We start from the raw sequence: 27763 nt of genomic DNA on the forward strand, positions 1-27763 counted from the left end.
TACATTAATAAAAGAAAGAACAAGAACCATATGATACACTCAATAGATGCTGAGAAAGCATTTGACAAAGTACATCATAATTTCTTGATCACAACTTTTCACAGTATAGGGATACAGGGTACACACCTCAATATTATCAAAGCCATCTATGAAAAACCCACAGTGAATATCATTTTCTATGGGGGAAAAACTGAGACCCTTTCGACTAAGGTCAGGAACACAGGGATGTCCACTATTACCACAGCTATTTAATATAGTACTAGAAGTCCTAGCCTCATCAATCAGACAACACAAAGAAATAAAAGGTATCTGAATTGCCAACAAAGTAGTCAAACTCTCACTGTTTGCAGATGACAGGATACTTTATGTTAAAACCCAAAAAACTCCACTCCACAACTATTAGAACTCATACAGGAATTCAGTAAAGTGTCATAATATAAAATCAATGCACAGAAGTCAGTTGCATTTCTACACACCAACAACAAGGCAGAAGAAAGAGAAATTAAGGAGTCGATCCCATTTTCAATTGCACCTTAAACCATAAAATACCTAGGAATAAATCTAACCAAAGAGGGAAAGAATCTGTACTCAGAAAAGTATAATGTACTCATGAAAGAAATTGAGGAAGACACAAAGAAATGGAAAAACATTCCATGCTCATGGATTGGAAGAAAAAATATTGTGAGAATGTCTATGCTATCTAAAGCAATCTACACATTTAATGCAATCCCTATCAAAATACCATCAAGTTTTTCAAAGAAATGGAACAAATAATCCTAAAATTTATTGGAACCAGAAAAGACCCTGAATGGCCAGAGGAACATTGAAAAAGAAAGCCAAATTTGGTGACATCAGAATTCCAGACTTCAAGCTCTATTACAAAGCTATAATTATCAAGACATTATGGTACTGGCACAAAAACAGACACATAGATCAATGGAGCAGAATAGAGAACCCAGAAATGGACCATCAGCTCTATGGTCAACTAATCTTTGACAAAGCAGGAGGGAATGTCCAATGGAAAAAAGGCAGTCTCTTCAACAAATGGTGTTGGGAAAATTGGATAGACACATGCAGAAGAATGAAACTGTACCACTTCATTACACCACACACAAAAATAGACTCAAAATGGATGAAAGACCTCAATGTGAGACAGGAATCCATCAAAATCCTTGAGGAGAACACAGGCAGCAATCTCTCTGACCTCAGCCACAGAAAACTTCTTCTTAGAAATATTGACAAAGGCAAGGGAAGTAAGGACAAAAATGAACTACTAGGACTTCAACAAGATCAAAACTTTTGCACAGCAAAGGCAACAGTCAACAAAACCAAAAGAAAACTGACAGAATGGAAGATATTTGCAAACAACACATCAGAAAAAGGGCTAGTAACCCAAATCTATAAAGAACTTATGAAATTCAATACCCAAAGAACAAATAATCCAATCAAGAAACACACAGAAGACATGAGCAGATATTTCTGCAAAGAAGACATCCAAATGGCCAACAGACATATGAAAAAATGTTCATCAGTCAGCATTAGGGAGATAAAAATCAAAACCACAATGAGATACCACCTCACACCAGTCAGAATGGCTAAAATTAGCCAGTCAGGAAATGCCAGGTGTTGGTGAGGATGAGGAGAAAGGGGAACCCTGCTACGCTGTTGGTGAGAATGCAAGCTGGTGCGGCCACTCTAGAAAACAGTATGGACATTCATCCAAAAGTTGAAAATAGAGCTACTTATGACCCAGCAATCACACTACTGGGTATTTACCCTAAAGGTACAAATGTAATTATCCAAGGGGGTACGTGCACCCAAGTGTTTATAGCAACAATGTCCATAATAGCCAAACTATGGAAAGAACCTAGATGTCCATCAACAGATGAATGGATAAAGAACATGTGGTGCATATATATATACAATGGAATACTATGCAGCCATCAAAAGAAATGAAATCTTTCTTTTTGCAATGACATGGATGGAACTAGAGGGTATTATGCTGAGTGAAATAAGTCAATCAGAGAAAGATAATTATAATATGGTCTCTCTGATATGAGGAATTTGAGAGGCAGGGCAGGGAGTTGTGGGGAGTAGGGAGGGAAAAAATGAAACAAGAGGAATCAGGAGGGAGACAAACCATAACAGACTCTTAATCTTACAAAACAAACAGAGAGTTGCTAGAGGTGGGAGGTAGGGATAGGGTGGCTGAGTTATAGACATTGGGGAGGGTATGTGCTATGGTGAGTGTTGTGAAATGTGTGAGCCTGATGATTCACAGACCCATACCCTTGGGGCAAATAATACATTACATGTTAATTTAAAAAAAAAAAGCATATTTTCTGACCACAATTATGTGAATGTAGAAATCAGTTACAACAACAACAACAAATGGAAAAACACAAACACATGGAGGCTAAACAACATAATCTTAAGTAACCATTGGGTCAGTCAAGAAATAATAATAAAAAAAAAAAAAAACATGGATACAAGTGAAAAGGAACCATCCTAAATCTTTGAGATATAATGAAAGGATTCTAAATGGAAAGCTTCCAGCATTACAAGCCTACCTCAGGCAACACGAAAAATTTCAATTTAACCTTATACCGAAAGGAAGGTCAGAAAAAGAACAAAGCCCAAAGTTAGTAGAAGGAAAGAGATAAAGATCACAATGGAACTAAAATGAAGACTAAAAAAGAAAAATAATAGAAAAGATTGATGAAGCCAAGAGCTGATTCTTTAAAAAGATAACAAAAGTGAAAAAACCTTTAGCCAAACTCATCAAGAAAGAAGAGAACAGACTCAAATAAAATTAGAAATGAAAGAGAAATAACAACTATGGGCACAGAAATTTTAAAAAGTATACAAGACTATAATGAAAAATTTTATGCCAAAAAATTGGACCACCTAGAAACATACAATATCTCAAAACTGAATCAGGATAAAGTAGAAAATCTGAAGAGACCCATTACTAGTTACATTACATTACAGTTGAATCAGTAATAAAAAAACAATTTTTTTTTTTAAACAAAACTTCCAAAAAAGTCTAGCATCAAATGGCTTCACAGGTGAATTCCACTAGACATTTAAAGATTTGTTAGTATGTATCCTTTTCAAACTGTTCCACCAAATAGAAGATGAAAGAAAGCTTCCAAATATATTCTTCAAGGTCAGCATTACCCTAATACCAAAGCTATAGACACTAAAAAAGAAGAATACTATAGGTCAATATCCCTGGTGAACATAGATGCAAAAATCTTCAAAAAAAATATTCAATGAACTGAATTCAACAATATATTTAAAATATTATTCACCACAGTCAAGTGACATTTATTACAGAGAAGTAAGAATGAGTCAATATCCTTACATATCAATCAACATATTATATTAACAAGGAGGATAAAAACCATATGATCATTTCAATGTAGCAGAAAGATATTTGAAAAATTACAACCATTCATGATAAAAACTCTCATGGAAGTGGGTTTAGAGGGAATATATTTCAACATACTAAAGGCCATGTATGACAAACCTACAGCTAACAAAATACTAAATCGTATAACATTGAAATTTTTCCCTCTAAGATCGGGAATAAGACAAGGATGTCCAATTTTGCCCTTTTATTCAACAGCTGGAGGTTTTAGCTGCAGCAATCAGATAAGAAAAAGAACTAAAATACATTCAAATTAGTAAAAAGTAAAAATGTGACTGTTTCCAGATTATATGATACTATATACAGAAAACCCTAAAGATTTCATCCAAAAAGCTATTAGAACTAGTGAATTAAGTTGCAGGGTACAAAATCACTATACAGAAATCTGTTGTGTTCTATACACTAATAACAAAATAACAAAAAGAGAAATTAAGAAAAAATTTACAATTGTGTCAAGAAGGGAGAAAATACCTAGGAACGAATTCAACCAAGGAGGCTAAAGGCCTGTACTCTGAATATTATAAGACATTAATTAAAGTAATTGAAGATGACACTAACTAATGGAAAAATACACCTTGGTTCTGGATTGGAAGAATTAATATTGTTAAAATGTCCACACTATCCAAAGCAACCTACCAATTCAATACAATCCCTATCAAAATACCAATAGTATTTTTCACATAACTAGAAAAAAATAGTCTTAAAATTGTATGGAATCAGAAAAGACCCTGAGTAACCAAAGAAATCTTGAGAAAGAAAGCTTCAGGTATTAAAATCCCAGATTTCAAGATATACTACAAAGTTATAGTAATCAAAATAGCATGGTTCTGGCATAAAAACAGACACACAGAGCAATGGAAAAGATACAGAGACCAGAATGAAGCCATATTTAGAATTTCAATTAAACTAGAAAAAGGATGTAAGAATATACACTGGGGAAAGACAGTCTCTTCAACAAATGGTATTGAGAAAACTGGACAGCTACATGTGAAAGAATGAAATGTGACCACTTTCTTACAGCACACACAAAAGTAAACTCAAAATAGATTAGACCTAAATGTGCGACTTGAAAGTATACAACTCCTAGTTGAAACACAGGCAATAATCTCTTGAACATTAGCCTTAGCAACATAGATCTATCTCTTGAGTCAAGGAGGAACTAAAGCAAAAGTAAACCATTAGGGCTACACTAGAACAAGAAGCTTTTGCACAGCAAATAAAACCATCAACAAAATGAAAATGCAACCTACTGAATGGGAGAAGATATTTGCAAATGATATTCAATTAAAAAAAAAAAAAAACCTCTACAACCAAACACCAAAAATCTCCCAAATAATCCAATTAACAAATGGTCAGAGGACATAGACATTTTTCCAGGAAAGACATACCGATGGCCAAGAGACACATGAATAACTGTTCAACATTACAAATCAGGGAAATGCAAAACAAAACCACAATGAGATACCACCCTATACCTGTCAGAATGACTAATATTAAAAAGACAAGAATAACAAGTGTTAATGTGGATGTGGAGAAAAGGGAACTCTTGTATTGTCAGTGGGAATATAAATAGTTCCCCCACTGTGGAAAACAGTATGGCGCTTTCTTAAGTAAAAATAGAAATATCAGGGGCACCTGGGTGGCTCAGTGGGTTAAGTCTCTGCCTTTGGCTTGGGTCATGATCTCAGGGTCTTGGGATTGAGCCCTGCACCAGGTTCTCTGCTCATCGGGGAGCCTGCTTCCTCCTCTCTATGCCTGCTTGTGATTTTTCACTTTCTTTCTGTTAAATAAATAAATAAAATCTAAAAAAAATTTAAAAAATAGAAATATCATATGATCCAATTATTACACTACTAATATTTACCCAAAGAAAATAAGAACAATAATTTGAAAATTATATGCACCTCTATGTTTATTGAAGCAGTCCAAATGTTCATCAATAGATGACTGTATAAAGAAGATATGATAAATATATGTAATGGAATATAACACAATCATAAAAAAAGACAAGATCTTGCCATTTGTGAACATAGATGGGCCTAGAAGGGATTATGCTAAGTGAAATAACTGAGACTGAGAATAGCAAATGCCATGTGACCACACTAATATGTGCAAACTAAAAAAAAAAAAATGAACAAACCAACAAAAAAGCTGAATCAGACCAATAATACAGTAAACTGATGGTTGTCAGAGACAGGGGGAATGAAGGATAGGCAAAATGCAAAATGGGGGAAGGGTAGTGGGAGATACAGTCTTCCAATTACGGAATAAGTAAAAGGCACAGCATAGGAAATATAGTCAATGGTATTGTAATAGTATTGTACGGTGACAGCTACACTTATGGTGGGCATGGTATAATATATGGAGATGTTGATTCACTATGCTGTGTACATAAAAGTAATATGTCTGTGAAAAGTCGTATATTCAAAAATTTTTTTCAAAAATAAAAGGTGATACACACACACACAAAATGCAATATGACTCAACTATAAATAAAGAATGAGATCTTGCCATTTTCAATAACATGGATCGATATAGAGGGTATTATGCTAATGAAAGATATCATAGAAAGACATATACCATATGATTTAACTTACACATGAAATCTAAAAACCAGATGAACAAATAGAAAGCAACCAAACAAACAAAATCATAAATACAGAGAACAAAGTTGTGGGTTCCAGAGGGGTGGGGGTTTAGGTGAAGGGCAAAATAGGTGAAGGCAATTAAGAGATACAAACTTCCCATTATAAAATAATAAGTTACATGGATGAAAATCACAGCATAGGGAATATAGTCAATACTATTTTTATAACTTTGTATGGTGACAGAGGCTAACTACATTTATCATGGTAAGCATAGAATAATATATAGAATTGTTGAATCATTATATTGTTAACCTGAAACTAATATAACATTATATGTCATTATACTTCAATAAAAATCAAATGTTAAAAACATGAATTCCTTAGCTTTTTCCTTTGTCCTTATATAACTTTATTATGGAATCTCTGAATTACAAATAAAATTTCCCCAGTGAATGAACCTCTCCTAAATTTAGAACACTTTAGATGATGGAAAAGCCATTTTAACATAAATCAGCTTTTTGGAGCCCAAAAAGAGTCTCTCTATAATCCCTACACCTTGGCTTCCTCTCTGAAGTCATGCGAATGTAGCATACATTTACTTTTTTCCCTTTCTACATATTATTCTTAAGAATAATTTGCTACAGTAAGCATGGCAAAGAACCAAGTGATAACCCTCTTCTTGGTCTCTGAAATTTCATAAAAGATCATCACCCTGTTTAGATATTTTTCATATAATGATATGAAATGACATTTTCTGGTGTTTTCACATTTTTAGATCAGTGACATCCTAGCTCCTAATTAGTGTTCTGCTGCAGTTGTGTAAATGTAGACACATTCCCTTGGTATTTTAATAATCCTTTACTGAGAAGATTATTCTAAAATATTTAAAAGAAAACATTCCAGTTTTCTTCTTTATCCTTTTTTTCAATTTTATTAAGTTAATAAAAAAAATTTAAATATAGCACTAAGAGTATGATATAGCTACATCTCCATTAAAGAGAACTGTGGAAGTTTTAAAGCACTTCCATAGAATCTTTGTTACCATTCTCATTAAGATGTGGAATCTAATTTCCTTTTCTGAGGAATGGGGGTAGAATGTAGTGGAAGTGATACCCCATGAATTCTGTGACCAGGTCCTAAAAGGCAGTGCTATTTCAACCTAGTCTTGGGACATTAACTCTTGCACCCCTTACACCATACAGTAAGCTGTCATATCAACTTTCTGAGACATAGCTGCTAATTTAGTTCCTAGGCAGCAATCAACACTAAATACAAGACACACAAGAAGCTGATAAATGGCTCCAACCCCAGGCACCACTTAACTGCAACCTTTTGAGAAACCCCTAGGTAAGAATGAACAAGCTGAGACCAGTCAATCCCCAGAACTCAGAGATAGCATCATATAAAAGCAATCATTTATTAGTACTAAGTCTGAGATGGTTTGTTTTGACACCATGGATAACCAGAAAATATTTTAATGCCACATAGAGAGCTAGAATATATTTGATGTCATATCCAAACTTAAAGTGTGGGGTCTTCACTTTGGAACTAAGATGTGAGCAGTAGCTGGAGAAGGCTAGTTTGTTAGAAAAAAAAAAAAAAGTTTGTGATCATGATGAGTTTGATAGTGAGAACATAAATAAAAGTGAGCAAATAGTTGTCAGAAGTTAGAGGAAAGAAAACTTTTGTTATGTAGTTGTGTGAAGTTTAGCAACACCATCGGCCATAGAAATCTGGAAAATAACTGTACCTGATGAACTAGATCATCTGCCTAAAGAAATTTCCAGGCATAGTTTTGATTATTGCACCTGATTTCTTTAGCTGCTTGTAATAATATGGAGAAGAACTGAAGAAATAAGAGCTCTTAAAAAGTTATTAAATATAAAGAATCCAGGACTTGGGTTCAAAAATAAGAGTTTTTTAAATTTCAATTTCCTCTAGATGGTAATCTATTCTCAAATTAGGAAATAGTTTTCAGGCAAAGATCAGATCCAGGGCATTGCCAGGAAAACATGGTCTAAAAATGACTTTAAAGCAGTTTGTAAGACTTCAGAATGATTTAAGGTGGTGCCTCATATACCTTTTTCAAACAGATAGAAAGCCACCTGAGAATCTTAAGAGCATATTTTACATTTTATCTCAAGTAAAAATTAGGGCCTCTAGTAATGTCCTAGGACAATATCCCACAGAAATTTTAGTGGGAGCTGAAGGTAAAGACATTACCTCAAAATTCTTTATTTGAATGGCTTTTGTTTAATAAAGTGAAACTGAAAATGATTTTTTTTGAAAAATCCATAAGAATTTTAAAATAATCATACTAACAGAAACTGGCAGATTGGACTAGAAGGGATAGTAATTGTGGGAAATTAAAAGTATCCTTGGTATACCTAAACTTCTTCAGGAAAAAAGCAGGCAGAGAAGAGCATTCAACTACAGTCATGGATTACCTTTTAGGCAAAGGGATTACAATTCAAAGAGAAGAACCATGGACAATTGCAAACAGCAGAAGTGTGCCCTTGTCGAAGAAATAGTAGCATATCCTTGTCTGGATTTCAGATTTATAACAGAATAGTTACTTTTTATGTCTCCTATTTTTCTTTTACTTTCTTTCCTTTTTTTCCCCTTCCCTATATAAGAATATCAAATTTATGTTTCTCACACCACTGTATTTTGGGTGACAGGCAGGTCATTCACTTCTTTCACATGTATTCAGATCTAGAGTACACTCAAGATGTTATTCCTGGAAAACATACCCAAGATCAACTAGATTCCATTTAGATGATCATATCCTAGACATTCAACCTGAGACTGAAGGTCTACTAGATAACATTTTAGGAGATACCACAAAAGTGAGCAAGTATTTGTCACATGTGAAAAGAAAGAAATAATTTGGACCCAATGAATGGATCTACAGTCCTCCTATCAAGAGGTATAATTTAATCTCCTGTCGTTAAATATGTATAGCCTTGATGACTCACCTTTAGCAAATAGAATCTGGAAGGGGTGTGCTGCATGTTTTCCAAGGATAAATCACTCCTTAGTCCCAAGTCTTTCTAAGATACTTCCTTTTGGAATCCAGCTCCCAGGCTGTGAGATGATCCAAAGCCAGTCAACTGTAAAAGTTTAAGCAGACCACCACGGCTGAGATCTCAGTTACAATAAGTATCAACCATTTGAGGATGGAGCTTTCAAGGTGACTCATGGTTACTATCTGGCAGCAACATAGGAAGACCCAAGAGCCAATTTCAGTCAACTTCCAGAACTGAAAGAGATAAAAGTAAATAAAATTATTGTTGTTTTATGCCATTAAGTGTGGTGTAACTTTCTTGTGTCTTTAAGTAACTGGAGGGGGACACACACACACTGATCTGGAATAGTCTCCAATGCATGTTAAAAATAAAAAAGAGCAGGGGTGCATAGTATATAACAATTGCTGTGTTTTATTTCCTAAGTATGTTGCTTGAGACTTTTCTTTTGTCTCAGAATCAGTGACTACGATGTAAAGCTAAGGAACAAAAAGAGGGTTTTATTATTTCACATTCAGAAAAGAGCTGAAAACAACTGGGGTCATACCCTTCTTAGGGTTTATCTAGTAACAGCTGAATGGCTCTGTTATGCTAGCCACTTCTTCCTTATATGTCAGTGATTGGGAGGATTTGGGCAGGTATCCAAAAAAGTAATCTGAGTCCTAGATTATAAAGTTAGAAATGGAATATTAGACCTTTTTCCTCGGGCTCAGAGGGGAAATGAGAGGGTCTCTTCTTAAATTCCTTTCCCAATCCAGATGAAAAGATCTCATACTTGTAAATGTTGACTGGCCAGCAAGAAGGGATGATTAGCATGTTTTCTCAAACTGGGCAATCTGCTTTTGCAATGGAGTTTCCAATCTTCTTTTATAACTATTTCAACAAGTAGTTCTCTCAACAAGAAAGGAAGCATTTTAGAGAGGAAAAGAGGACAGGAGAAAGGGAATGGCATGAGTCTTTATTCTGTCAAGGATGTGTAAATATTCCATGGGTTATATGGACATGTAGAAGGTTTAACCATCTTGCTGGTGCCCTATCACTGAAGGCAGGAACTCCAGTACTAAACAAATGATATATAATAAGATATATATTGAGATGGGAAATAAAGGAGATCTGGAAAAATTAATATTGAGGCCATATCAACATTATGAAAGCAGAGGTGAAATATTGCCACTTCATGCAAACTGTGCCCCTCAACACACACACACAAACCACTCGCAAATGCATCCGCCATACAGAGGACTTAGCCACTGAAACCAAAGAAACAATAATAGCCCCAGATAGTTATTATTTGTCCTTAAGAGATAAAGGTTGTTGAAACTGGGTCTACAAAAATTGATAGACCCCTGCTAATAGTAACAAAAAGAAAATTGGAATGGCTATATTAATATCATATAAGTATGTTTCAGAACAAAGAATTCTGCCAGGGATAAGAAGGATCATTTAATAATGATAAGTGGGTCAATTTACCAAGAGCACATAAAAATCCTAATAGGTTATGTATATAACAGAGTTTCAAAACACATGAAGAAAATCTGGTAGAATTGCAAAGTAAAATAGGCAAATCTGCAATTATAGTTGAAGATATAAAAATCTTTCTCTCAACATTTGGTAGAATACATAGACAGAAAATTAGTAAAGATATTGAAAAGATGAACAGCACTAACAATCAACCTGATCTAACTGACATTTATAGAACACTCCACCCAGCAGCAGAATACACATTTTTTTTTTTTCAAATGCAGACACTTTTTAAAAAAATGGATATACCATTTTCTGGGTCATAAAACAAAGGTTTTATAATAGTTTTAAACTAAAGATAAAGGATTAAAAAATGTTTCAAAATAGTCCAGCGTGCTCTCTGATAAAAATAGGATTATAAATCAATAAGAGAATGACACCTAGAAAACTTCCTAAGTGTTTGGGAACTGAACAACACAGTTCTAAATAATCCCAAAAGTAAAGGGGGAGAAAAATGAAAATCAGAAATGATTTTAAACTACAAGTGAAAATATGACATACCAAAATGTGTAGGTTGTATATAAAACAGTACTTAGGATAAATTTTTACAGCACTTTATGCCTATGTTAGAAAAGAAGGACAGTGTTAACCCTAACCCATACTTGTACTGAAAGAAACTAGAAAAAAAATCTGCCCCTAAATAAACATGATAAAGGGAATTTTTACAAGAGATGAGATCATTAAAATAGAAAATAAAACAATAATATCACAAGCTAATTTTCTGAAAGAAACTAAAAATTAATAAATCCCCTCCCAGACTGACAGGAGATGAAAAAGAATTGCCAAGATGAGCAATCAGATAGTGATAGTCTTTACACATTCTACAGAAATTTTAAAAATAAAGAAATACCAGACAACTTTATGCTTATAAGTTCGGTAATTTAGATGAATAGCTTTATCTTGAAGGGCAAGTATCACCAAAGCTCATTCAAAATGAAATAGGAAATCTGAATAGCCCTATGCCTATTAAGATAACTCAATTTTCTGGTAAAAATATACTGCAAATAATATTCCAAGCCTAGATGACTTCACTAGTGAATAATACTGAACATTTAATAAAGAATAATACCAATTCTATACAAACACTTTTAGAAAACTAAAGATGAATAAATTCTTCTTAGCTATGAGTCTAACATTATCTTGATTTAAAACACACACACACACACACACACACACACACACACACACACACGAAGACATAAGAACAGGGGCACCTAGGTGATTCAGTGGGTTAAAGCCTCTGCCTCTGGCTCAGGTCATGATCCCAGAGTCCTGGGATCGAGCCCCACATCTGGCTCCCTGCTCACAGAGAGCCTGCTTCTGCCTTTCTCTCTCTGCCTGTCTCTCTGCCTACTTGTGACCTCTGTCTGTCAAATAAATGAATAAAAAAAAAAATAGAAAAAGACATAAGAAAAGAACAATATCCCTTATGTGCACAGATGAATAAATTCTTTTTAAAAAAATATTTATTTATTTATTTATTTTAAGAAAGAATGTGTGTGAGAGTGAGCATGGGGAGGGGCAATGGGAGAGAGAAAGAATTGTAATAAGACTCCCTGCTAAGCATGGAGCCCAATTTGGGGCTCCATCCCACCACACAGAGATCATGACCTCAGCTGAAATCAAAATTTGGACACTAACCAACTGAGCCACCCAGATATTCCTGATGAATATATTCTTAACAAAATTTTAGCAAATCAAATCCAACAATATATAAAAATGATAATACGTCATGAGCAAATGAGATTTATTCCATGAATGAAGTTTGGTTTAATATTTGAAAAAAATCAGTATAATTCACATTAAAAGACTAAAGAATAAAAACCATATAATCTTCTAAATGTTGCAGAAAAGCATTTCAGATATTACAGCATCCACTCATTAAAAAAAAAAAAAAAAAGTCAAGGATCTCACTCAATTTGACAATGATTGCTTATGAAAACTCCATAGATAACATCATTGTGTTGAAACACAAATGTTTTTCCTTTAAGATTAAGAACAAGGCAAGGATACACACCCTAAACACTTCTATTCAATACCATGATGGAGGGTTTATTCAATGTAATAAGGCAAGGAAAAGAAATCCAGATTGAAAAGGAATAAGTAAAGCCATCTTTATCCTCATACATAACAGTCTATAAAGCAAACCTCATGTAATGTACCAAAAATACTAATAGAGTAAGGTTAGAATTATAGAATATTAGGCCATTATAGAAAAATCTATTTTTCTGTATGCTAATGACAAGCAATCATAAATTGACATTAAAAATACCATTGATAGTAGCACTAAGAATAGGAAATACTTAGGTATAAATTTGGCAAAAAGATGTGAAAAAATTCTACACTAAGAACTATAAAATGTTTCTGAGAGATTACAGATGACCTAAATTAGTAAGGAGATATGACTTGTTCATTGATGAGAAGATTCAATACTGCTAATATGGCAATTTTACTCAAATTGATCAACAGATTCAATACAAACCCAATGAAAATCAAATCAGGCTCTTTTCCGTAGGAATCAGAAAACATATTATAAAATATGTTTTAAAATACAGAAGACTCAGAATACCCCTCCCTCCCCACAAAAAAAAAAAAAAAAAAAACTTTGAAGAAGAACAAAGTAAGATAATTTATACTATCTAACTTCAAGACTTACAAGCTGTAGTAACTATGTAACAGTGTAGGATGTTCAAAACAGACACACATATACAGTCTTTTTTTTTTTTTAACAAAGATGCCAAAGCAATTTAATTGGGGGAATTATTATTTTCAATAAACTGGAATGATTTGGTAAGAAAAACATATAAATATATATATAAAAAACTTTGACCTTTACTTACATCACATGATAGATCATATCATGATTACCTTGAAATGGATCATATACCTAAATCTAAGAGCTAAGTTCATAAAACTTCTAGTAGAAAATATTGGATAATATCTTAGAAACTTTGAATTTGACAAGAGTTTCTTAAATAAGACTTTAAAAATATGAATTATTAAAGAATAAAATCAAGAAATTACCATTTAGCAGGAGAAAACACACTCTTCTAATGCTACAATTGTGGGGAACTAACTGGCTGGGAAGATGGCAGAGTACGAGGATTTTAAGCCCATATTGTTCCACTGATCCAACTAGATAACACTCGTATCAGCATAAATAACACCTCAAGTGGCCTAAAGACTGGCAGAACAAACTCCACATTTGTAAGAGGTAGTAAGGATGAAGATGCTGTTTGGGAGCAAAGCAGACCTTGGCCATCTATAGTGGGGCAGGATGGTGGCTCTATGGAGAAGGGCAAAAAACAGACTGTCACATAGGGATCCTGCACAAAGAAGATGAATCCCCACAACATTTGGGGTTTTGAAAGCAAAAAAGTCTGAATCTCATGAGTTCTTACAACCAGTAGGACTTAAAGCTTGGAATTTTGAAAATTGGCAGGCTCAGCTCTGGATGAAGTCAGAGGGCATTAAGAAGCAGAATCCTCACCCTTAAGGCAATAGCATGACAAAAGGCCAGCAGAGACACAGCATGGAAGTATCAGTCTGAAAAACACTAGGGGCAGATGGGAAAGAGAATGATTTATTCATCTCAGAGCATGATCCAGAGAGGTAGGATCACAGTGAGATCTCCATGAACAAAGCAGCAGAAAGACACCATTTATCTCACCTAGGCCTCAGCATAAAACCACAGCACCTACTGGAAGCAGCACAGTGCCAACGTTGGCTACCCAACATGCTTATGCAAAACCCTGAACCCTTGTGCTTTGTTGAATCACCTTCCCAGTCATGTTTAGCATCAGTTCCAGTGCTGTGGCTCCCATGACCAGAAGACCAGCCCAAACCTTGCCAACCTGCATCTATACCCACAACTTCTGTGGGGCCCCGGTTCTAGTAGCAGTGGTGGCAGGTCATGTTTTACAAAGAGACCAGCATACACCTTGTTAAAAAGTGCCCCACACAGTAAGGGATCAAGCACTGCCTGCAACAGGCAAAGGAAACCTCTGCAGACAACTGGGCTGAAAGAAAAGCAGCCAGGACTCAACAGCAGGGCACATGCATAGGAGACACTCTCTGAAGCACCAGCTCCTGGGAAACACCACAGGGCACTATAGAACACCTTCTTCATAAAGTTATTACTTTCAAGAGGAGGAGACATGACTGACTTTCCTAACACAGAGAACTGAGAAACAAAATGAAGAAACAGAGGAATATGTGCAAATTAAAGAAGAGGACAAAACTACAGAAAGAGACCCAAATGAAATGGATAGAAGTAATATGCCAGATGGAGAATTTTTTAAAAAATTTATTTGACAGAGAGAGAGAACACAAGTAGGCAGAGAGGCAGGTGTGGTGGGGGTGGGGAAGCAGGCTCCCAACTGAACAGAGAGCCCAATGCAGGGCTCGAGATCCCAGGACCCTGAGATCATGACCTGAGCCAAGGGCAGAGGCTTAACCCACTGAGCCACCCAGGTGCCCCCAGATGGAGAATTTAAAGTAATGATCATAAAGATACTCACTGGACTTGAGAAAAGAATGGAGGACATTAACGAGACCCTTAAAGAGATTTTTTTAAAAGCCAGAAATGAAGAATAAAATAAATGAAATTTAAAATACACTTGCTAGAATAAATAACAGACAAGAGGAAGCAGAGGAATGAATTAATGGTCTGAAAGATGGAGTCATGGAAAGTAAATATGCTGACCAAAGGAGAGAAAGAAATAATTATGAAAATGAGAATAGTCTTAGGAAATTCAGTGACTTCAACATGTATAATAATATTTGCTTTATATGGATTACAGAAGAAAAAGAGAAGGGGGCAGAAAATGTATTTGAAGAAATAATAGCTAAATACTTCCATAACTGGGGGGGGGGGGGGAGGATTGAAAGAAGCAAGAGAAAAGTTATATACAAGGGAAAACCAATTAGTGTATGAACAGATGATTCAGCAGAAATTTTGCTGGGAGCTGCAGGACATATTCAAAATGCTGAAAGGGAAAAATCTGCAACCAAGAATATCCATCAGGGCTATCATTCAGAAAAGGAGAGATAGAGAGTTTCTCAAACAAAAACTAAAGGAATTTATGAGCACTAAGCCAGTCCTACAAGAAATATTAAAGGGAGAGACATTAGCCATCAGGGAGATTCAAATAAAAACCACCTATGCTAGTTAGGATGGCTAAAATTAACAAGACAGTAAACAGCAAGTGTTGGAGAGGATGTAGAGAAAGGGGAACCCTCTTACACTGTTGGTGGGAATGCAAGTCGGTATAGCCACTTTGGAAAACAGTATGGAGATTCCTTAAGAAATTAAAAAATAGAGCTACCCTATGACCCTGCAATTGCACTACTGGGTATTTACCCCAAAGATACAGACATAGTGAACAGAAGGGCCATCTGTACCCCAATGTTCATAGCAGCAATGTCCACAGTCACCAAACTGTGGTAAGAGCCAAGATGCGCTTCAACAGATGAATGGATAAAGAAGATATGGTCCATATATACAGTGGAGTATTATGCCTCCATCAGAAAGGATGAATACCCAACTTTTGTATCGACATGGACAGGTCTGGAAGAGATTATGCTGAGTGAAATAACTCAAGCAGAGAGAGTTCAATTATAGGGTTTCACTTATTTGTGGAGCATAAGGAATAACACGGAGGACATGGGGAGATGGAGAGAAGTGAGAGGGGGGAAATTGAAGGGGGAGATGAACCACAGGAGACTGTGGACCCTGAGAAACAAACTGAGGGTTTTGGAGAGGTGGGGGGTGGGGGGGTTGGGTGAGCCTGGTGGTGGGTATTATGGAGGGCACATATTGCTTGGAGCACTGCCTGTGGGGCGAAAACAATGAATTCTGGAACACTGAAATAAAAAGAAAGATAGAGAGAGAGAGAGAAAGAAAGAAAGAAAGAAAGATTGATTAAAGGGACTCTTTGAGTGCAAAGGAATGACCATAAGTGAGAGTATAAAAATTTGGAAACACAAAAGCAGTAAAAATAAGTTATCTGTAAAAATCAGTCAAGGGATTTACAAAATAAAAGGGTGTAAAATATGATACCATATACCTAAAATATGGGGGGCAGGGCAGGAGTAAAGAACTTAAGTGACCATCAACTTAATATAGAGTGCTGTATGCAGAAGACATTAAATACAAACCAAGTAATAACCACAAATCAAATTCAAACCACAAATTAAAACTCAGTAATAATATGCAAAAAATAAGTAGAAAGGAACCCAAGTGTATCACAAAAGAAAACCAACAAACCATGAAAGAGAGCAAGAGAAGGATCAGAGAAAAACTACAAAAACAAACCACAAGTAACAAAATGGTAATGAGTACATATATCATATGTACATATCTATCAATAATTCATTTGTTTGTTTAAAGATATTATTTACTTATTTGTCAGAGAGAGCACAAGAAGGGGGAGTGGCAGGCAGAGCAGGCAGAGGTAAATATAGGCTTCCTTCTGAGCAAGGAGCTGGATGTGGGACTTGATCCCAGGATTCCCAAATCATGATGTGAGCTGAAGACAGATGCTTAACGACTGAGCCACTCAGGCATTCCTCAATAATTACTTTGAATGTGAACAGATCAAATGCTCCAATCAAAAGACATAATGTGATAGTAGACCAAAAACCCCAAGAACCATTGTATATTGCTTATGAGAGATTCATTTCAGACCTAAAGATAACTGTAGATTTTATGTAAGGTGATGAAGAAATATTTATCATGTAAATGGACGACAAAAATAAAAAGCTGAGGGATTGAGAACTTCTATCAGACAAAATAGACTTTAAAACAAAGACTGTAACAAGAGACAAAGAAGGACACTATATAATAATAAAGGGAACAACCCAACAAGAAGATACAACAATTGTAAATATTTATGCACCCAACACGGGAGCACCCAAATGAATAAAACAGTTAATAGTGAACATAAAGGAATTAATCAGTAGTAATACAATAATAGTAGGGAACTTTAACACCCCACTAACGTCAATGAATAGATCATCCAAACAGAAAATTAACAAGAAAACAGTGGCTTGGAATGATACATTGGAGCAGATGGACTTAACAGATATGTGCAGAACATTCCATCTTAAAACCGCAGAATACACATTCTTTTCAAGTTCACATGAAATATTCTCCAGACTAGACCACATACTGGGCCACAAAACAAATCTTTTTTTTTTTTTTTAAAGATTTTATTTATTTATTTGACAGACAGAGATCACAAGTAGGCAGAGACAGGCAGAGAGAGAGATGAGGAAGCAGGTTCCCTGCTGAGCAGAGAGCCCGATGTGGGGCTCAATCCCAGGGCCCTGGGATCACGACCTGAGCCGAAGGCAGAGGATTTAACCCACTGAGCCACCCAGGTACCCCACAAAACAAATCTTAACAAATTCAAAAACACTGAAGTCATACCACGTATTTTTCTCTGACCACAACACTGTGAAACTAGAAATCAATCACAAGTATCTGAAACAAGCATGAATCCATGGAGGTTAAATAACATGTTACTAAACAATGAATGGATCAACCAAGAAATCAAAGAAGAACCCAAAAATTACATGGAGACAAATGAAAATAAAAACACAATGACTCCAAATCATTAGTATACTGTAGAATGTATTCAAAGGGAAATTTATAGGAATAGACCCCTACCTCAATATGCAAGAAAATTTTCCAATAAACAACCTAAGGAGCTAGAACAAATAAAGAACAAATGAAATCCAAAACCAGCAGAACAAAGGAAACAAAGCTTAGAGCGGAAATAAATGACAAAGAAATTTAAAAAAAAAAACAACAGAACAGATCAATGAAACCAGGAACTGTTTCTTTGAAAAGATCCACAAAACTGATAAACCTTTCACCAGACTTGCAAAGGAAGGAAGGAAGGCAGGCAGACAGGCTCAAAAAAATCGCAAATGAAATACAAACAATTGTATGGGAATTATGAAAAATTATATACTAAAAATTGGACAAAATAGAAGAAATGTGTAAATTCCTACAAATATATAACTTACCAAAACTGAAGCAGAAAGAAATAGAAAATTTGGACATACTGATTATCAGCCATGAAACTGAATCACTAATCAAACAACTCCCAATAAACAAAAGTCCAGGACCAGACAGATTCACAGACAAATTTTGCCAAACATTTAAAGAAGAGTTAATTAACATCTATTCTCAAACTACTCCAAAAATTTGGAAGAGGAGGGAAATTTTCCAAATTTATTTATGAGACCAGTTTTATTGTGATACCAAAGCCAGATAAAGACATCACAAAAAAGAGAACTACAGGTCAATATCTCTGATGAACATAGATATAAAAATGTTCAACAAAAACCTGGAGAAGAATACAGGTAGTGACCTCTTCGACCTTGGGCACAGAAACTTCTTGCAAGACAAGTCTCTGAAGGCAAAGAAAACAAAAACAAAAATAAACTATTGGGACTTCATCAAGGTAAAAATCTTCCACATTACAAGGGAAACAGAAATAAAACTAAAAGGCAACCTACAGAATGGGAGATGATATTTGCAAATGATATAATAGGTAAAGGGATTCAATATCCAAAAAACTAATAATCCAAGTCAAGAAATGGGCAGAAGACATGAACAAACACTTCTCTGAAGACAACATACACATGGCTAACAGACATATGAAAAAATGCTCCACATCACTTGTCATCAGGGAAATACAAATCAAATCCACAATGAGATGCCACCTTACACTTGTCAAAATGGCTAAAATTAACAAGACAGGAAACAATAAATTTTGGCAAGAATATGGAAAAAGGGGAACCCTCCTACACTGTTGGTCAGAATGCAAGCTGGTACAGCTACTATGGAGGTTTCTCAGGAAGTTAAAATTAGAGCTACCTTATGACCCAGGCATTGCACTACTGGGTATATACCCCAAAGATATAGATGTAGTGAAAAGAAGGGGCACCTGCATCCCAATGTTCATAGCAGCATTGTCCACAATAGCCAAACTGTGGAAGGAGCTGAGCTGTCCTTCAACAGAGGAATGGATAAAGAAGATGTGGTTCATATATACAACAGAATATTACTCAGCCATCAGAAAGGATGAATACCCACCATTTACACTGACATGGATGGAACTGGAGGGGATTACACTAAGTGAAATAAGACAATCAGAGAAAGAAAATTATCATACAGTTTCATTTATATGTGGAATATAAGAAATAGTGCGGAGGATTATAGGGGAAGGGAGGGAAAACTGAATGGGAAGAAATCAAAGAAGGAGCCAAACCATGAGAGACTCTTGACTCCAGTAAACAAACTGAGGGTTGTGGAAAGGGAGGTGGGTAGGGAGATTGGGTAACTGGGTGATGGGCATTAAGGAGGGCATGTAATGTGATGAGCGCTGTGTTATACTCAACTAATGAATCACTGAACACTATAAAAACTAGCAGTGTACTATATGTTGGCTAATTTAATTTAAATTTTTTAAAAAAGGAAAAACAAAACAAAACAAATCAACAATACATTAAAAAATAATTTATCATCAAGAAATTGGATTCATTCCTGGGATGCAAGGGTAGTTCAATATCTTAACATCATACATTACATCAATAAGACAAAGGGTAAAAACCATATGATCATTTCAACAGATGCAGAAAATATCATTTGACAAAATACAAAATCCATTCATGATAAAAACCCTCAATAAAGTGGGATTAGAGGGAACATATGTCAACATAATAAAAGTGTTTTATGAAAAACCCACAAAAAACATCATACTCAATGGAGAAAAACTGAGAGCTTTTCCCCTGAGATCAGGAACAAGACAGGGATGTCCAATCTCATCACTTTCATTCAACATAGTACTGGAAGTCCTACTCACAGCAATCAGACAATGAAAAGACAAAAGACATCTATTTTGGTAGGGAAGAAGTGAAACTGTTACTATATGCATATGACATGATACTATACATCAGAAACCCTAAAGACTCCACCAAAAAAATACCGGAACTAATAAATGAATTCAGTAAAGTTGCAGGATGTAAAAATCACTGTATAGAAAGCTGAGGGAGGGAGAGAGAGAGAGAGAAAGAGAAACCAAGAAAACAGACTCTTAACTATTGAGAACAAATTGATGGTTACCAGAGGGACATGCGTTGGATGAAGAAGGTGATGGGGATTAGTATACTCATCATGATGAGCACTGAGTAATATACAGAATTGTTGAATCACTATATTGTATACCTGAAACTAATAGGACACTGGATGTTAATTATACTTGAAATAAACAATAAAATAAATTTTAAAAATAAAAATAACAATATAAAGCTACAGTTGTGAAAATGAAACACCAGGCAAACAACTAAGATAAAATACTTGCAAATCATCTCTGACAAAGGGCTTGAATGTAGAATTTAAAATAATTCTTAAAAGAATCTTTAAAATTCTTTTAAGACAATATCACACATAGCCCAACTAAAAATGGACAGAAAATTTGAAGATATTTCATTAAAAGAAAATGACACATGGCAAATAAATACATGAAATATATTTAACACCAAGTAATTTAGGGAATGAAAATTAAGTCCTGCTATAATATCCCTTGATACTCCTTAGAGTGGCTAGAGTTTTAAAAGGACTGATCATACTAGGCACTGGATACAAAAAGTCCAGTAGATGAATGGTTAAACAAATTGTGGAATATTGTGGAATACTGCTCAGAAATAAAAAGGAAAGAACTAGTGTTACATGTAATAATATGGCTGAATCACTGTATTAGGTCAAAGAATACAAAGATAAATTCCTTTTGTATAAAATTCTGGAAGATGCAAACTAATACATAGCATGAGAAAGCACATCAGTTGTTGACTGATGTGGGTAAAGGGAGGGAAGAATTGATTTTAATGAGTGTAAAGGAAATTTTGGGGGTGATTAACGTGTTTGTCATCTACATTGTAGTGATGGCTTCATGCTTGTTAGTATATCTTAAAGTTTATCTGTTGTATATTTTAGATTTATAGGTTATTGTACTTTAATAAGCATTTAAAAAGAAATTACCAGGACATTTATCAAAGAACAATATTAAGAGTTAAAGGAAAACTACAGACTGGGTAAATATATTTACCACATATATATTTTACCATTGACTTATAAGTAGAATACATAACGTATTCATAAAGAAACAGTAAAGGCATTCCCTTTTTTTTTTTTTAAAGATTTTATTTATTTATTTGACAGACAGAGGGGATCACAAGTAGACAGAGAAGCAGGCAGAGAGAGAGGGAGAAGCAGGCTCCCCGCTGAGCAGAGAGCTTGATCAAGCTGGGCTTGATCCCAGGACCCTGAGATCATGACCTGAGCTGATGGCAGAGGCTTAATCCACTGCACCACCCAGGCGCCCCAAGGTAATCCATTTTTTAAATGAGCAGATATTTAAATAGGCACTCCATAAAAGAAGACACAAATTTTCAATAAACATTTAAAAAGATACTTAGCATTATAGGTAATCAGGGAAATGCTAATTAAAACTATAGAAGATCCATCAATACAGGTAAAATTGAAGGAACTGACACCACCAAGTCTTCACAAGAATGTAGGATAATTGAAACACACAGTGTTGGTTTAATGTCTATTATTACAATCACTTCAGTAAACTAGCAGTATATACTAAAGGTAAACATAAATATACCCTATGGCCCAGTAATTTCAATCTTGAATATTAAGCAATGAAAAAGAGTGTTAATGTCTAAAAAGAGACATGTAAAATAATGTTCATAATTATATTCATCATAACCCTAGTCTGGAAACAACAAAATGTCAAATAATTTTAGGAAAGTCATGGAATATTAGATAAGAAAAAAGAATGAAATCCCTAACATAAGGTATGAACTTGGGGTGGTTATGATTGGTAAGTCAGTGTAGATTCATCAATTGTGACAACTATCCATGTGGCAGGGCATGTTGGTAACGGCAGAGGCCAAACAGAGGTGAGGACGTGAGGTATACAGGATCTCTGTACCTTCCTTTCAATTTTGTTGTGAACCTAAAACTACTCTAAAAATAAAAGTCTTTAGAAAAAATTAACTACTGTTTACACAACAGCATTGACAAATTCACACGTATAATGTTGAATGAAGGAATATAGATACAAAAAATGTTATCTTATTCCATTTATATGAATTTTTTGTAGCTACTGATTAGGAGGCTACAAAGGGAATCTTCCAAAGTTCTGGAAATAATCTAGTTATTTGGCTGTATGTTATGTAAAATATCATGAAATTGTACAAATTTTTTGACCTTTAAGTTATATTTTGTTTAAAAAAAAAGAAAAACTAAGTGTAAATCCCTACAAATGTAAACTCAAAGAACTGAATTTAGATATATACTTACATAAAAGCATACACAAACTCTGGAGTCTGTTTAACTCTTATTAATCTTTTGGTTCTATAACCTGGGGAAATAGTATTAAAAAACAGTTTGAAGTAACCTATCTTAACATGTAGAAAGTTGTACAGAATTTGCTTTAGAATTAGAATCCTAAATTCTGGTTTTTAATCCTTAATATTCATGAATTTAAGAACATAATCAAAATTTTCTAACAGAACTGTTTCTCAATGAATTAATTACATAATTGAGAGTCCCTTCCTTTTTATCCTAAGATGTCAAGAATATTGTGGGGGGGAATAAAGAGACTTCAGACTATAGATTCTATTGTGATATTATTATAAGACTAACTTTTTGCAGTACAAATTGGAATAACTTTTGCTGTTGTATCAATTTTTTGTGCTTTCTTCACTTCTTGCAGAGGTATAATTTGGGACATCATTTGGCCAAGAACTTAAGTAGCAGTAAGAATCCCAAGGCTTAAGAGGGCCTACACAACTTTATAAAAGTCAAGTTTGGAGAACTGAAATCACTGATGGATGTTAAGAAATTGAAGTACATTGACTTTAGATTTATTCTCTGGAGAAGTTTTGATCAAACTGAAGAAAAGCATGTGAGTTTCCTTGCATTGGCTCCAATTTAAAGACTCATGTCAATATGGCCTTTCCAGGGATGTTAGGCGCCAATGTTGAAACTGTACTTTAAAGAGCACCAAAGTTAAAATTCACAAGCTAAGGAACAACTTGTTTTCACAGCAATGAGAGCTGGCATGGCAAACACTTCTCAGTGGTGACTTACATACTTATTCAGTGATTTAGACTGCTTCTCTGGCATGGGTCAAATGGCATATTAACATGGGATATAATCCTTTCTCACTCTGTAGGCAATGGCTCAGTGTGATATTGGCACCATATTAAGCTTCATTAACCCTACAACACGTTGCCTTCTTACTCTTGGCACTCTCCTGCAGGCTGCAGGCAGTAACCCATGAGTAATCTGATTACCTACAACTGACTGTAGCCACATGGAATGGAGGCTGACTACAGAGTGGAACACAATTACAGTCTTTTGAGATTCAATTAGAAAGCTGTTCGGAGAGCTTCGTTTCTGTAACTGGCTCCAATAACCTCTTGTGAACTGCACGTTTCTTTAAGAGCTCATAGTAAATAATGAACTTAAAAAGCTTCACCTGTTCTTCATATGCCTTTTAGAATTTTCCTGAAGTGCATAACAAACCAGGTTTTCAGTTAGAAACAATAACTATAGACCTTATATGAAATAATTATTTGTTTTTGCCTTCTCCAAAGGGGAAATGTTATTCATCTCTTCCTCAGAATTATTCTGATTTTAGTCTTCTTTGTGAATGGACATTAAAAATGGTGCTGCTTAGCATGGAGCTGAACATTATCAAAGGCTAATTGTCCTTTAAATAAAACCTGAGGTTAAGAAAAACTGAGGTGTGCATTTGAAAAAACAAAATTAAAACAAGGATGTCCTAGACTGGATTATGTCATTCTGTGACATTTTGAACATCAATTAAACTAGATACACATACCCATAAGGTGTCATTCTCTGCTCACTGGTGGTCTGAATTTCTAATTGCACATTTAAAATGAGATGGTTTTAAAATGCATACTTGGAAGAACCATAGTAATTAGAATATATTTCGTGTATATTAGAATATATTTGGTAATGGATTGTTTATCCACTGTATTATTTTTGCTCCCAAAGTGCCTCATCTTGCTTATTTATTGTGGGATTTGCTTTTTCTATTCTGAGAATTCTAGAATTAATATGAATTTTAGAGACAGACTTGAATCCTGGCTTTGCTACAATCTATGAGATCTTTAGATTTAATTTTTTGAGCCTATGTGTTTGCTATTTTGAAAAAGGGAATAAAAATTCCTTGTGACAATGGTGTTGCAATGATTAACAGCACATGATGAAGGGAATGGCAAAGGGATGGCATATAGTAAACAGTCAACACATGTGCTTTTCTTTCTTACTAAATTTCTGGATCTCACTGGAATTGTCACTGGCATATTGTGAAATCATATTTTATGTTTTTACTACTATGTATAACAATTATCTTGTTTAATGACATAAGTGTCTATTTTTATGCCATGAAACTAAAGAATCATCACTAATTATTGAAATGCATTACTTATAGGCATTTATTTGAATCCCTAAGTTTCAGTAAGTTGTATCTGAATATGAGTGAATAGGATATTTTCCTTTCATTCCCATTGTCCTTTTTTCAAAGAAAATGTGAATACACAATTGGTTCATTAAATTCAACTAATTTTCAAAAACCTCAAGCTAACACTCCAGACTAATGCTAATTCCTTGACCTCTGTGAGGTGAATGCATGGAGTCTGAAAATGAAAGCATTTTCATACCTGAAAACTGGATGTTTATAAATGCTCAGAGTATATGAATATCTCTCCACTTGACTCTGCAAGTAAACAGCTAGTAAACTGCTGAATGTTAAACACTTTCTTCATAATAGTGAAAAGGTATGACTGAGGAAATCACTTTCCTCCCTTGACTCTATAGATTACCATGTGTCCGATGAATACACACTACAATTGCAGAAGCAGTCTGTATTTGATAGCCACTAGTGTGGGAAGCCATGTCACCCATTAGCATCCGTGAGTCAGACAGCTTAGTTAAGTCTAGTCATCACTTACAATAATTTAATTGGACTAGCATTTATCCATTTTGTGGTCTAACATGACATACCTCACTTTATCATTATCCATAATGAGTCACTCCACGTCAAGGGAACTGGTCAAGCTTAGCATTTATTATTAATCACCAAGATTTTAGGGACAATTTTTTGAAGTTTTACTATCACATGTTGCTAGATTTCTATTATAATTAACTATAGCTGGCTCATTAACACAGGAAAGCCAAATGGAACTATGAATTCCACAGTGTCTTGTCTCAATCTGAACTACTTTTTTGACCTAAAGGCAGCACTGACTACATCACCAGGCGTAGATATATCTGGAAATATAGAAAGATGGTGTACGTTGGTTTATTTTTTTATTCTTGCTTTTCATTTAACCCTTAGGCATGTCCATATCACTAGTGGAAAGTCTGGATCAATAACAGTTCAGATTAAAGAAATGGAAGGTTTCATGGAGTTGGTTTCAACTTTTAAAGCATCAGATAAAATAAGCTCTTTTTAAAAAGTACAGAAACTCAATTTGTAGCTTGTTTGGTCAATACTGTTCATAACTTTCATGAAAGCATTGCAAGTCTTTTTTCCTTTTTAGAGCTAATCCTAGAGTAAAATAATCAACAAAACAAAGATTGGCAACAAATTGTTATTTTCATTTGTTCTCACATGTCCACCCCCATGCCTTTATTTTTTAAATCTATTCCCTCATCCATAGCTAAGATTATATTACCCCTGCCTAGACTAACAGACTAACAGATTACATAATTTTCTGCCTCCAGAATTTGTACTTCCTGCCCATCTCGACTTCTCCCATCCATGTATTTTTCTTTTCATTTTGATCTTCTTTGAAAATGCCACTAGCAGCTTTCATTTGTCTGTTCTTTTTCTTAGGCCAATCTTAGTTGATTCTTATGTTTCTTTCACCCCATATACAGACTCTAAAAATATTAATAAACCAGATTTTACTGAAGCTTTTCATTAAGAGAGAGAGTGTAAAGTTACAAGGTATACATAGTCAAATAGCCCCCAAGTGCCCGCTAAACATGTCTGTTATTCCAAAATTCCTCTTCTCCCAGGCACTACCTCATCCTTTCCTTTTTTAGAAAACTTTATCTCTTCTCCCATTGCCTCTTTACTTCTTAATCTGGCTCAGCAAAACAAAGCATCTGCCTCAGCATCTGTGCTGGGTGAGGATAGGGGTAAAAGTGGTGATATAAACAATTTATTTCACTGAGTCACACAAGCATTATTTCATCTAATCTTCACAATACTCCGAATGAGAAAATGGAGCATCAGAAAGGTTCAGTACCCAACACCAAAATTAAAGGGCAGAGCTGAGAGAAGGACCAGGTCAGGCTAGCTCTGAAGCATTGTCATTGCTACCAAACTACTATGAGGTAATTTTAGGTGATAGTTAAGCTTTTAAATATTTTGGTAATTATGTACTTATTATAATACATTTTAAAATATGGTAAAACAAATATGATTTTATAGGTATTATTGCTTCATTTAACAAAAACAAGCAGGTAGATTCTGGGAGAAAGAAAGATGGTGGAGAAGAAGGAGACTGAAATATCATTAGGTCCCAGGAGTTCAACTAGATATTATCAAACCATTCTGAACGCGTACAAATTCAACAGGAAATAGAAAAGAAGAAGAGCATGAATTCTAGGAACAGAAAATCAAACACTTTCCAGAAGGTAGGACGTGCAGAGAAGTGAATCTGAAGTGACAGGAAGATAGACCATGGTAGAAGGGGCTGGCTTCCAGCAAGTGGTAGAGCAGCAGAGCACAAAATCAGAACTTTTAGAAGTCTGCTCCACTGAAGGAGGTCATTCCAGAGGCTAAGTGGGGGTGGAGTCCTCACAGGGACAGTGTGGTCTCAGGACCCATGGGGTCACAGAAAGACAGGGTGTCTTAGTGTGGCAGAGCTGCCAGGTATTGGAGTGGGGAAGCGGGCAACAGAGATGGAGCCGAGGAGTGCACACTCAGCTCAGGGTTACCTTAAACCATGATCTGAGGCACATTCAGGGCACTACTCTTCAAGCAGGGACCCACAAGCAGCAGATCCTCCTCTGGGAGGAGCAGCAAGGGAGTATACAGCAGGAATCTGCTGGCTTTGGAAAATCC

The sequence above is a fragment of the Lontra canadensis genome, unplaced genomic scaffold (assembly GCF_010015895.1).
Source record: "Lontra canadensis isolate GAN:19392208 unplaced genomic scaffold, GSC_riverotter_1.0 scaffold11, whole genome shotgun sequence".
In the NCBI taxonomy this organism is placed as follows: Eukaryota; Metazoa; Chordata; class Mammalia; order Carnivora; family Mustelidae; genus Lontra; species Lontra canadensis.